Source organism: Benincasa hispida, chromosome 9 (genome assembly GCF_009727055.1).
Source record: "Benincasa hispida cultivar B227 chromosome 9, ASM972705v1, whole genome shotgun sequence".
Classification (NCBI taxonomy): domain Eukaryota; kingdom Viridiplantae; phylum Streptophyta; class Magnoliopsida; order Cucurbitales; family Cucurbitaceae; genus Benincasa; species Benincasa hispida.
Window position 1 is genome coordinate 15,350,336 of NC_052357.1, and position 12,663 is coordinate 15,362,998.

Consider the following 12,663-nt stretch of genomic DNA (forward strand, 5'->3'; position numbering starts at 1 on the left):
TATCGCAATTACACCCACTAACACCATAAAGATGGAAGAAAAGGAGATTTCTATTCTATTTTGCAGGAAACCAAGTCACCGCTTGTGATCAAGGCTCAAGATGAACTGATAAATGCATCTCTGTCACATTGCACCCATCAATCAACTATGAAGAGACGATTACAGCAATGACGGTACAATGCGACAGTCGATCCAGAGCTATATTTCAACCACATGCGGTAATAAAAATAACACCGCATGCGAACACCTGATCAAAAGATGCAGCTGAGCAACGCAAAAGCGGAGGATTGCGACATGTGTACAACTAACGTTGTGCAGATTTGACGGTCTGATTGCATAACAGAAGGAATAATTATTCCTCCATCTTCGGAATTTTCCTTAACAAAAAGTGGGGACCACAAGGCCGGAGTCAAAGATCTTCACCTATAAATACTCCCATTGATTTTAGTGAAAAATATGCTACTTGATACGGGGCTAATTGCTGCTAAAGTGTTGAGAGAAAAGCTGAGCTGAGTGCTTAATCTGAAGAAATCCGGGAAGAAGAAGAGACAAGGCCAAGAGGTGAGTCTCAATTCTATTCTGCCAGATTCCCACCGAGAAGCTCTGTTCTCAGACCCCTACTACCAGTTGAGCAAGCCTAAAAGGGAAGCTCATCCATCCATCCGATCCAACCAATCTGGGAAGCAGATTTCCATCCAAATCGGTGCCAAGACATTGGCACTTGTTTGTATCTGTTCTTATATCTTTTCATTATTGTATTTCATCTTCTTTTTGACATATTCCTCGTCCTTTGACATCTGTCGCATTGCACAACATGGGCATGGGCATCCTTAAACAGTGTTGGCAAGAAGTAGCCACACTGTAGGACCTTTGCTGCAGTTCTTTGCCCCCCAAAATGTCCTCCATATGGGAACTCATGACATAGCTCTAAAATGTGCTTCATGCTCAGGAACGCATCGATGTAATATATGATCAGATCCTTGTCGATATAGGAATGGATCGTCCCAGACATAAAATTTGGCATCATGTCTTAGCTTCTTCTTCTGCTTGTATGTATAGTTATTTGGTATTTGACCACAAACGATGAAGTTTACTATGTCCACATACCAGGGAACATTAATGTCTACTGCCATCAGCAGCTCATCAGGGAATCTTTCCTCAATATCTTTTTTTGTCCCTTGAACCTCACAATTCTCCAATCTTGACAAGTAATCTGCGACTTGGTTCTCGGTGCCCTTCTGGTCTTTAATCTCTAAGTCAAACTCTTGTAGGAGCAACACCCACCATATAAGCCTCGGTTTTGCATCCTTCTTCGTCATTAAATATTTGATCGCAAAGTGATCCGTATACACCACAACTTTTGTTCTAATTAAGTACTATCAAAATTTCTCCAGTGCAAACACCACCGCGAGCATTTCCTTCTCTATTGTTGTATAGTTCTCTTGCACATCATTCAACATTTTACTTGCATAATAAATAGGATGCAATACCTTATCCTTGTGCTGACTCAAGACTGCGCCCACAACATATCTGCTAGCATCGCACATCAACGCAAATGGTTGCGTCCAATCTGGCGTAATCAAAAAGGTGCGGAGATGAGCACATCTTTCAATGTGTTAAATGTTTTGGTGCACGCGTCATCAAAATTGTATTCTTGGCCAGATTCGAGGAGTTCACTTAGGGGCCTTGCGATCTGGGAGAAGTTGCGAATAAATCTTCTATAAAACCCAACATGTCTCAGAAAGCTCCTAAGTGTTTTTACGTTCACTGGTGAGGGTAACATGGAAATTACGTCGATCTTTGCCTGATCAACTTCCAATCCTGCCTTAGATATTTTGTGACCCAGAATTATTCCTTCTTCTACCATAAAGTGGAATTTTTCCTAGTTCAAAACAAGATTTGTTGCCACGCATCTCTTCAAGACCTTTTCAAGGTTAGACAAACAGTAGTCATAATTATTGCCGAAGACCGAGAAATCATCCATGAATACCTTGACTAACTCCTCCAAGTAATCTGCAAATATTTCCATCATGCACCGTTGAAAAGTGCCTGGTGCATTGCAGAGTCCAAATGGCATGCGTCGGAATGCGAACATACCAAAGGGCACGTGAAGGTTGTNTGTAGAAATACAAGTTATTTATGCCACCTTATCTAGATATTGCAGCCAAAAGATAGTGAATATGCGTCGATTGTATGAAAATTAGCTTAGAATTATAATAATTATAAATTATCGCAATTACACCCACTAACACCATAAAGATGGAAGAAAAGGAGATTTCTATTCTATTTTGCAGGAAACCAAGTCACCGCTTGTGATCAAGGCTCAAGATGAACTGATAAATGCATCTCTGTCACATTGCACCCATCAATCAACTATGAAGAGACGATTACAGCAATGACGGTACAATGCGACAGTCGATCCAGAGCTATATTTCAACCACATGCGGTAATAAAAATAACACCGCATGCGAACACCTGATCAAAAGATGCAGCTGAGCAACGCAAAAGCGGAGGATTGCGACATGTGTACAACTAACGTTGTGCAGATTTGACGGTCTGATTGCATAACAGAAGGAATAATTATTCCTCCATCTTCGGAATTTTCCTTAACAAAAAGTGGGGACCACAAGGCCGGAGTCAAAGATCTTCACCTATAAATACTCCCATTGATTTTAGTGAAAAATATGCTACTTGATACGGGGCTAATTGCTGCTAAAGTGTTGAGAGAAAAGCTGAGCTGAGTGCTTAATCTGAAGAAATCCGGGAAGAAGAAGAGACAAGGCCAAGAGGTGAGTCTCAATTCTATTCTGCCAGATTCCCACCGAGAAGCTCTGTTCTCAGACCCCTACTACCAGTTGAGCAAGCCTAAAAGGGAAGCTCATCCATCCATCCGATCCAACCAATCTGGGAAGCAGATTTCCATCCAAATCGGTGCCAAGACATTGGCACTTGTTTGTATCTGTTCTTATATCTTTTCATTATTGTATTTCATCTTCTTTTTGACATATTCCTCGTCCTTTGACATCTGTCGCATTGCACAACATGGGCATGGGCATCCTTAAACAGTGTTGGCAAGAAGTAGCCACACTGTAGGACCTTTGCTGCAGTTCTTTGCCCCCCAAAATGTCCTCCATATGGGAACTCATGACATAGCTCTAAAATGTGCTTCATGCTCAGGAACGCATCGATGTAATATATGATCAGATCCTTGTCGATATAGGAATGGATCGTCCCAGACATAAAATTTGGCATCATGTCTTAGCTTCTTCTTCTGCTTGTATGTATAGTTATTTGGTATTTGACCACAAACGATGAAGTTTACTATGTCCACATACCAGGGAACATTAATGTCTACTGCCATCAGCAGCTCATCAGGGAATCTTTCCTCAATATCTTTTTTTGTCCCTTGAACCTCACAATTCTCCAATCTTGACAAGTAATCTGCGACTTGGTTCTCGGTGCCCTTCTGGTCTTTAATCTCTAAGTCAAACTCTTGTAGGAGCAACACCCACCATATAAGCCTCGGTTTTGCATCCTTCTTCGTCATTAAATATTTGATCGCAAAGTGATCCGTATACACCACAACTTTTGTTCTAATTAAGTACTATCAAAATTTCTCCAGTGCAAACACCACCGCGAGCATTTCCTTCTCTATTGTTGTATAGTTCTCTTGCACATCATTCAACATTTTACTTGCATAATAAATAGGATGCAATACCTTATCCTTGTGCTGACTCAAGACTGCGCCCACAACATATCTGCTAGCATCGCACATCAACGCAAATGGTTGCGTCCAATCTGGCGTAATCAAAAAGGTGCGGAGATGAGCACATCTTTCAATGTGTTAAATGTTTTGGTGCACGCGTCATCAAAATTGTATTCTTGGCCAGATTCGAGGAGTTCACTTAGGGGCCTTGCGATCTGGGAGAAGTTGCGAATAAATCTTCTATAAAACCCAACATGTTGAAACGTGTCTGGTGCATTACAGAGTTCAAATGGCATGCGTCGGAATGCGAACATACCAAAGGGGCACGTGAAGGTTGTCTTATCTTGGTCCTTCAGTGCAACTGCTATTTGATTGTACCCTAAATAGCCATCAAGAAAGTAGAATAATTCGTTCCCCACAAGTCTGTCAAACATCCAATCAATGAACAGGAGTGGGAAATGGTCCTTTTTAGTGGCTAAATTAAGCTTGCAATAATCCATACAAATTCTCCACCCCATAGTCGTTCTTGTGGGAATCGATTCATTCTTGTCATTAGTGAGACTATCATCTATTGACGTGTACCCTAACATATATATGAAATTCAATGCTCATGGTGGTGCAATACTACTGAGACTATGCGATACTGGTTATATTTAAGTAGTATGCCCTGTGATGTCACAAGTTTACTTACGATGAAACTAAGTGTAATTTCAACGCAAGTTTCTCGATATGATCCGAGATCGAACACGGGGAAAAACGGTGTCAATTACTATGGTGTGTTCATGGTGTATGCGACTGGGTTTTACAATACTTTGATAAAAGTTGTATACATAAAGTAATTAAAAAAAGTAAAAGAAATGTAAAGATGTGATAAACGTACAATAAATCTAAGCTAGATGTACAAGATACAGGTTCTATGTGAAAGATACTAGGATTAGGGCTGTGAAGGTTGTGCAAAGGCATGGGTTGCGACAGAAAATCTTGTGAGTAGTTTAGAAAAGAAAGATAAGTATACAAAACAATGCAAGTCCTTAAAAGTAATAAAGGTACAAATACTGTTTCGTTCTTCTCTTGGCGTACACCTCTCGATGATCGGCCACGTTTCCCACATGTATGCGGTGAAACAGAGTCTAATGTAAGGAACGCAAGGTTGCTTCCATGTCTGGAAGTACTACTCGCTTTAGTTAACGCACTCTTCTGCCCTTCTCTCGATAGATGAGAATGACATCTTCACTTTCGCTCTCACAGGTGAAGATGTCATCTAGCATGCTTTAGCTAAACGTATTACATAACTTTACTTCATATTAAGTTCTTGGAGATTCATAGTGCTTATTGAAAGAGTAAGAAAACGCCGTGGAGAAAGTGAATAATGGGTGAACGGAAACAGACAGAATATGGTGGATGAAAACGATTAAAACAATTAACATTTCTATTAAGTGTCTGATACATGATGTATAAATATAGAGATGAAGAAAACATGAAATACACAGAAATGGGTAGAATAGATACGATCGAATACCAATGTCTTGGTAGAGATCGATGGAAAACTGCTTGCCGATTCTTGTTGGAATGATGATGGGGAGAGCTTCCCTCTCAGGCTTGCTCTACCACTAGCAGATGCCTCTACACAGAACTTCGCTCGGGTATATAGCAGGTTGGATCTGAGATTCAACTCTCGGCCTTATCTCTTCCTCTTCTCGGATCTTTCTTTCCAACACTCAGCTCAGCCCTTTTTCTCTCTTGCCCAATATCGAATAGCATAAATTTCTCTAAATTCGCTGGGGTATTTATAGGAGAAGATCCTTTGACTCCGGCCATGTGGTCCCCACTTGATGGTTATGGTAATTCCACAGATGGGGGTATATTATTCCTTCTGTTATGAAATTAGACCGTCCAATCTGTACAACTGTTAGTTGTACACGCGTCTCAATCTCCAGCTCTGGCAGTGCTCATTTGCATCTTTCGATCATAGACTCACATGCAATGTTTGTTTTTATTACCGCATGTGGTTGACGTGTAGATCAGGATCGACTATCGCATTGCATCGTTACTTCAATAATTGTCTGCGTAAGGTTGATCGACGGGCGCAATTGTGATAGAGATGCGTTGAACATGTTCTCGCGAGCCTTGGGCGCAAGCGGTGACTTGGTCTTCCTACAAAACAGAATAAAGTTTGGTGTATCCTCCATCTTTTTGGAATTAATGGGTTTTATTGCAACCATTTATAATTATTGTCAAACTAAGTTAATTTTCATACAAATGGACGCATAATGACTCACTTTTGGCCGCAATATCTAGATAAGGTGGCCTAAATAACTTGTATTTCTACAAGTTATTATCATCCCCCCTTTCTTCAGAACAAATTGCACTGGGCTCACCCAGCTGCTATTAGATATCGAGTAGATGACACCTGCGTCCAACCACTTTACTATTTCCTTCTTCACGACCTCCCTCATGGTAGGGTTCAAGTGGTGTTGCCTTTCTACTGATCCAGTCTTTCCTTCTTCTAGACAAATCTTGTGCATACAATACGAGGGACTGATTCCTCGAAGGTCTGCCAAGGTCCATCGCAAGGCCTTTGCATTATTTCTTAGGATCTGTATGAGCGCATCTTCTTTATCCTTACTCAGTGATGAAGAAATGATAACCAATAACTTGTCGTTACTTCCTAAGTAAGCATACTTAAGGTGCGCGGGCAACGACTTTAACTCTAACACAGGTGGTTCTTCCAAAGATGGCTTAATGCGTTGTGATGTATGTTCAGATGACTCGAGCGGTTCAAAATTTGATTCAACATGAATTGCGGCATAAGCCTCCTTCAACATTGCGCCGATTTTAAATTCCTCTTCCTCTAGTTCCTTTAGGAGTTTGTGCTAATGTTCTTCCCACAGTTCCTCAATATATTGGCAGTTCTCTACATCACCTGGGTACTTCAACGCATTGAATACATTGAATTTTACTTCCAGATTGTTGACCCTGATGGTCAATTCTCGCTTTTGCACATCGATCAGTGCTCTCCCTATTGCGAGAAATGGACGCCCCAGATGATAGGGATTTCTCTATCCACTTCATAATCCAATATGACAAAGTCTGCTGGGAAGATAAACTTGTCCACTTGCACGAGAACATATTCTATCTTGCCCTCAGGAAGCTTTATCGATCTATCGGCCAGCTGTAATGTGATCGTGGTTGGTCTTGCTTCGTCGTTGTCCAGCTTCTTAAAAATCGACAAGGGCATTAGATTTATGCTTGCCCCTAAATCGCACAACACGTTCCCGACCATCTTCCCTTCTATCGTGCAAGGCAATGTAAAACTCCCAGGGTCCTTCATTTTAGTGGGGAGATTGTTTTGAAACAGAGTGCTACACTAATATGTTAACACAACTATTTCATTTTCCCCAATCTTTCTATTATTGGCGAGAATAACCTTGAGAAATTTTACATAACTCGACATCTACTCTAATGCTTCTATCAAGGGAATATTAATGTGCAGCTGTTAGAGAACGTTTAGAAACCTCTGAAATTGCTTGCTATCATCTTTCTTCTTCAGCCTGGATGGGAAAGGTGGAGGATCCCACCGTGTATCTTGTCCATTTGGCTGTTTGGTGAGGTTCTGTGCTTGCTGTGCGTCATTAGCTGGAAGTTACGTTGATTGAGAATTCATGTCTTGAGGACCTTCATCTTTTGTAGATGAACTTACTTCTGAACTAGTACTTTTTCCAATATTAGTCAACTGGTCATCATCGACAGTCAAATCTAATGGTGTTGTTGTCGCATTTGGTACTTTTGGCATAGGGGCTGTTGTTTTGCCACTCCTCAATGTTACTGCATGGCATTGTTCTTTTCCTCTGGGCCCCGATACTCCTGAGTTTTCGTGCCGCGTACCAGGTGCGTTCTTCTTTAATTCCCTCGCAAGCTGGTCTATCTAATCTTCTAATTCTTTGAGGGAGTCAGTTTGCGACTGTCTCATTGCCTCGCTTTTTTCAATATAGTGTTTTAACGATGTCTCCAGAGATGAGGTGCTGCAAGAGATACCATATAGGGACGGTTGGTCTCAGGGTGGCGTACCTTGAGAATTACTTGGGCTGCAGTCCGGATTAGTGAAGACCGAAGGGTTGCCTCGATCCCCTTGATAATTAAATTGATAAAAACTATGGCTCTCCTAATTGAGATTCTCATCCAAACCAAAAGTTGGATGATCCCACCAATCGGGGTTGTGGATGTTGCCAAATGATTCATCGTAGACAACATATACGGGTTGTGGATTCCATGGGCAGACTTTTACTGGATGTTCCTCTCCCCATTGATTGCAATCCATTGTGGCCATGTGAGTCACCGCATTAACTTGCGCTGATCCTTGAGATAGAGTTCTCTGTTGGTTAGCCACCATCTGGAGGAGTGAGGTCATTGTGGTCATCTACTTAACCAATGCGCGTCCATTGACACATCAGCACTGTCACTCTTTCTTGCTCCCGACCTCCTGCGTCGAGCCCGGTATCAACCCATTCATCAGAATGTCACGAAATGCGATCCAATATGTTCTTTGCTTCCGTATATGTCTTATTCATTAACCCTTCTTCTGCGGAGGCATTAGCAACTGCTTGCGTTGATTGGTCTCAGCCATTGTAAAAGGTTTCCATTAAAATACTATCGAGAATCCCAATATGTGCACAACTCTTCATTAACTATCGCAATCGCACCCAGGCGGTGCTCAAGGTTTCGTAACCCTCTTGTTTGAAATTTAAAACATCCTTCTGTCTCTTTGCGTTGACGGGTGGAGGAAAGAATCTGTTCATAAACCTATCAACCAACTGCTCTCATGAATTAATCTCGTTTGGCTCTAATGCTTGAGCCCACCTCTTTGCTTCATCCCACAATGTGTATGGGAATAGATATAGTTTAAGCCCTTCTTGAGTTACACCAGGCATGGAGAATGCACTGCACAAGTCTACAAAATTTGTCAAATGAGCATATGGGTCTTCTCCTTGTAATCCTCCAAATTGTCCCACATTCTGAATCATCTGCAGCATAATAGGTTGCATCTCAAAGCTTACATTCCCCTCAACCATAGGACTTGTAATTCCTAGTGAGAAATTATAAAAATCCGGCGCTGCATAATCCCTCATAGGGATATTATGGTCAACAGCCAGAAAAACTGGATCTTGCGCTGGTAAATTTCCCGTTTGGTTTCCTGTGGGTGCCATACCTTTGTTAGCCATGCTTCTTCACCAACTAATTTGGCCCTGATGAACTCTTGCGCGAATAATACACTTGATCTCTAGGTCCGCTTAGAATTACCAGATCACTCCAACACTGATAAATCGTCAGACTGCTCTCCGCGTTGAACAGCAAGTACAAAGAGATCTGTCCTGCACATATCACAAAATATTCAACACTAACCATTAACCAATCCCCGGCACGACGCCATAATCTTGTTGACAGTAAATTGAGCTATGCTAAGCACACACGATACAAGTCCATGTCCCTGTAACAAGTTTTCATGCAACAGTGCCATAAACTTGTTGAACGCTAGATTGATGATATTCAATGATGCACAAGATGATGCGATACTACTTCTAGATATGCATTAATTATGAATGTTCTTGTAGTATGCCATGCGCTGTCACAAGTTTCCTTGTGTTGGAACCAAGTATAATTCCACCACAAGTTTCTCGGTATGATCGAGGTCGAACACAAGGACTGTTTGAGGTTATTGCGGTATGTTCGTGATATATGCAACCGGGTTTTTCAATATTTTAAAAATGCTATGTACAAGTATATAAAATTGCGGTAAAGTAAATGAAAACAATAAAAATGCGATAATAAAATAAAGTACAGTAAACCTAAGCTAGATGATATAAGATACAAGCTTCATGATATAAGATGTTGGGGTTTAGGCTGGCTGTGAAGGTTATGAGTAGAACGTGGAATACGATGGCAAGTCTTTGTACAAAGTACCAAGAGAAAGATAACTAATATAAACATCGCAAGTTCTTAGTTGTGTTAAAGCTATAAATACAGTTCCGCTTTTCTCTTGGTGTACAACATTCAGTGATCGGCCACACTCCCATATGTCTGTGGTGAAACAGAGATGAACGTAATGAACGCAAGGTTGCTTCCATGTCTGGAAGTACTACTCGCTTTAGTTAATGCATTCTTCTAACCTTCTATCGATAGATCAGAATGACATCTTCACTTCTGCTCTCATAGGTGAAGATGTCGTCTAGCATGCCTTAGCTAAACGCATTTTATCTCTTTAACAAAAATTAAGTTACTTGTTTAATTCATACTAACTACCAGGGGATTAAGAAGACATCATGGAGAAAGTGATTAACGGGGGAACGAAAATAGACAGAGAATGGAATATGAAAGCGATCGAGACATTCAATATATCTATTAAGCGTCTGATACATGATGTGTGAATGATGAGATAAAGAAGATTAAATACAATGATGAAAAGAGATAAGAATAGATATAAACAAGCGCCAACGTCTTGGCACCCATTCGGATGGAGATCTGATTGCCGGATTGGATGGATCAGATGGATGGATGAGCTTCCCTCTCAGGCTTGCTCAACTGGTAGCAGGGTTCTGAGAAAGAGCTTCTCGGCGGGGATCTGGCAGAATAGAACTGAAACTCACCTCTCGGCCTTATCTCTTCTTCTTCCCAGATTTCTTCAGATTAAGCACTCAGCTCAGCCTTTCTCTCAACACTTTAGCAGCAATTAGCCCCGTATCAAGTAGCATATTTTTCAGTGAAATCAATGGGGGTATTTATAGGTGAAGATCTTTAACTCTGGCCTTGTGGTCCCCACTTTTTGTTATGGAAATTCCGAAGATGGAGGAATAATTATTCCTTCTGTTATGCAATCAGACCGTTAAATCTACATAACCGTTAGTTGTACACATGTCTGAAAGTGTTCATATAACACACGCAGAAGCAATTTTAGGATCAGAGGCACTTAACTACATCAATTTTAGAAAATGAAACCATGTTGTCCAAATACCGTAAACAGAGAGCAGAATTTGTACCAACCTTTTTGGAGACCGATTCAGCAACTCCCTTTGATTCTTTTGCTCAGGAATGATGTGTGGACCACCTCTAGTTTCTTCCCTACTATTCTCCAGGCCAAGAACGACTTCCCAAATCCTATAATACAGCCCTCTGATTGGTAAGGTCGCTCCAAGGCAGACATGTAGGCGCATTATAAGAATCTCACGGTGCGACCTAATGGAAGAGACCGTGGGATGTGTTGACACACTTCCTTCTCCCACTTACTATGAACAACTTCCCCTATTCACCTTGGTATTGACTCATGCAAACATTCTACGAATGGTGTCCGCTCCCCGAGCAGCCCAAAGCCAAGCATGAATCTCACGGTGTGAACACTCAGGGACGCTAGAGCTAAAAGTACATTACTTCTCTCCAGCTGAAGTGTTCTAGACGGTTAGGGTATAAAAAAACTTAGCGATACATTTTGGATAACTAAACATATCCCAAGTCTAGATGATTCATCCGAGTATAACTTTTATACTGGATTTTTAACCTACGATGTCTAGGTGATAAACAAATTTTATTATCTCACACCGCTCATGCATGCTCACAAAACCGGTTTAACCTAACTCAGACGCCGACTCGATCTCCAGGTAGTAGGTGTTTCATGAACCGTCAATTTAAATACCTTCAACCTTAGTCATTTTATCTGACTTTTTGCCAAGATCTTGCCGAGTGAGTTTTCTTATAACTTCGGTTTTACAAGATATCGACCTATTCAAATCTAATTAAAATCGATCGAAATTTGGATTCAAATTAACCCTATGTGAGCCTTATCTTTGTTATAGATTTTAGATTTCTATCTCATTTATAGCAATTATAAAAACAATCTATAACAAGCCTAATTTGAATATAACATTTATAATCAAACTAAAGAAGTTTCATGCTTCATGTTTTGTATATTTTCTCTTTTAATTAATATAACTTTTATATCAATTAATCAATTTTGAAAATAACCATTCAAGCATGCATCTCCCTAAATTAATACAACATTTATATTAATTTCATGAAACTTATTCATGCATTTAATTAATATCATAACTCTTATAACATATTAATTAATGCATGATTCATGCTTTCCTATGGTGGGATTTTAAATCTAAATGACATATATTATGCACATAAAATATTATTTAATTAAAACATACATTCAATAATGCATAATTAATTAAGTTAACTGAAGTGAATTGGTTTTGGGATTTTTAATCAAGCAAAAAAAAAATTATTACAATACTAATTTCAAATTGGGCTTGGACCGCTCCCGAACCATTCGAACCGACCGAACCGCCCTTGGATTGCTTGAACCGGACCATTTTGCCTTTAAGTGAAGAACACACTTGGGCTGGAACTAAAAAACAGCATGCTGGAATTTTCGGCCAGCTTTGAACAGTCTCCGAATTTCTTCAAATTGACGGCCTAAATGGACTCTATTGACTCTCAAAATTTACGGACTCCATATGAACACATTAATGCCCATAAACATGTAGGCAATTACAATTAATTCCAACGAGTTGAACGAGAATTAAATTCAATCCCAAAACCAATTTTCTTTAGTTTTTACATAGTTTTATCATATGAAAAGCTACCCACCAAGCTAAAATTAATGCATGTTAGGTGTCTTAATCATGCTCCGATACTAATTAAAGGTGTTCATATAACACATGCAGAAGCAATTTTAGGATCGGAGGCACTTAACTACATCAATTTTAGAAAATGAAAGCATGTTGTCCAAATACCATAAACAGAGAGCAGAATTTGTACCAACCTTTTTGGAGACCGATTCAGCAACTCCCTTTGATTCCTTTGCTCACGAATGGTGTGTGGACCACCTCTAGTGTCTTTCTACTATTCTCCGGGCCAAGAACAACTTGTGGGAGTCTATAGAGATAGGGAATGGGAAAGGA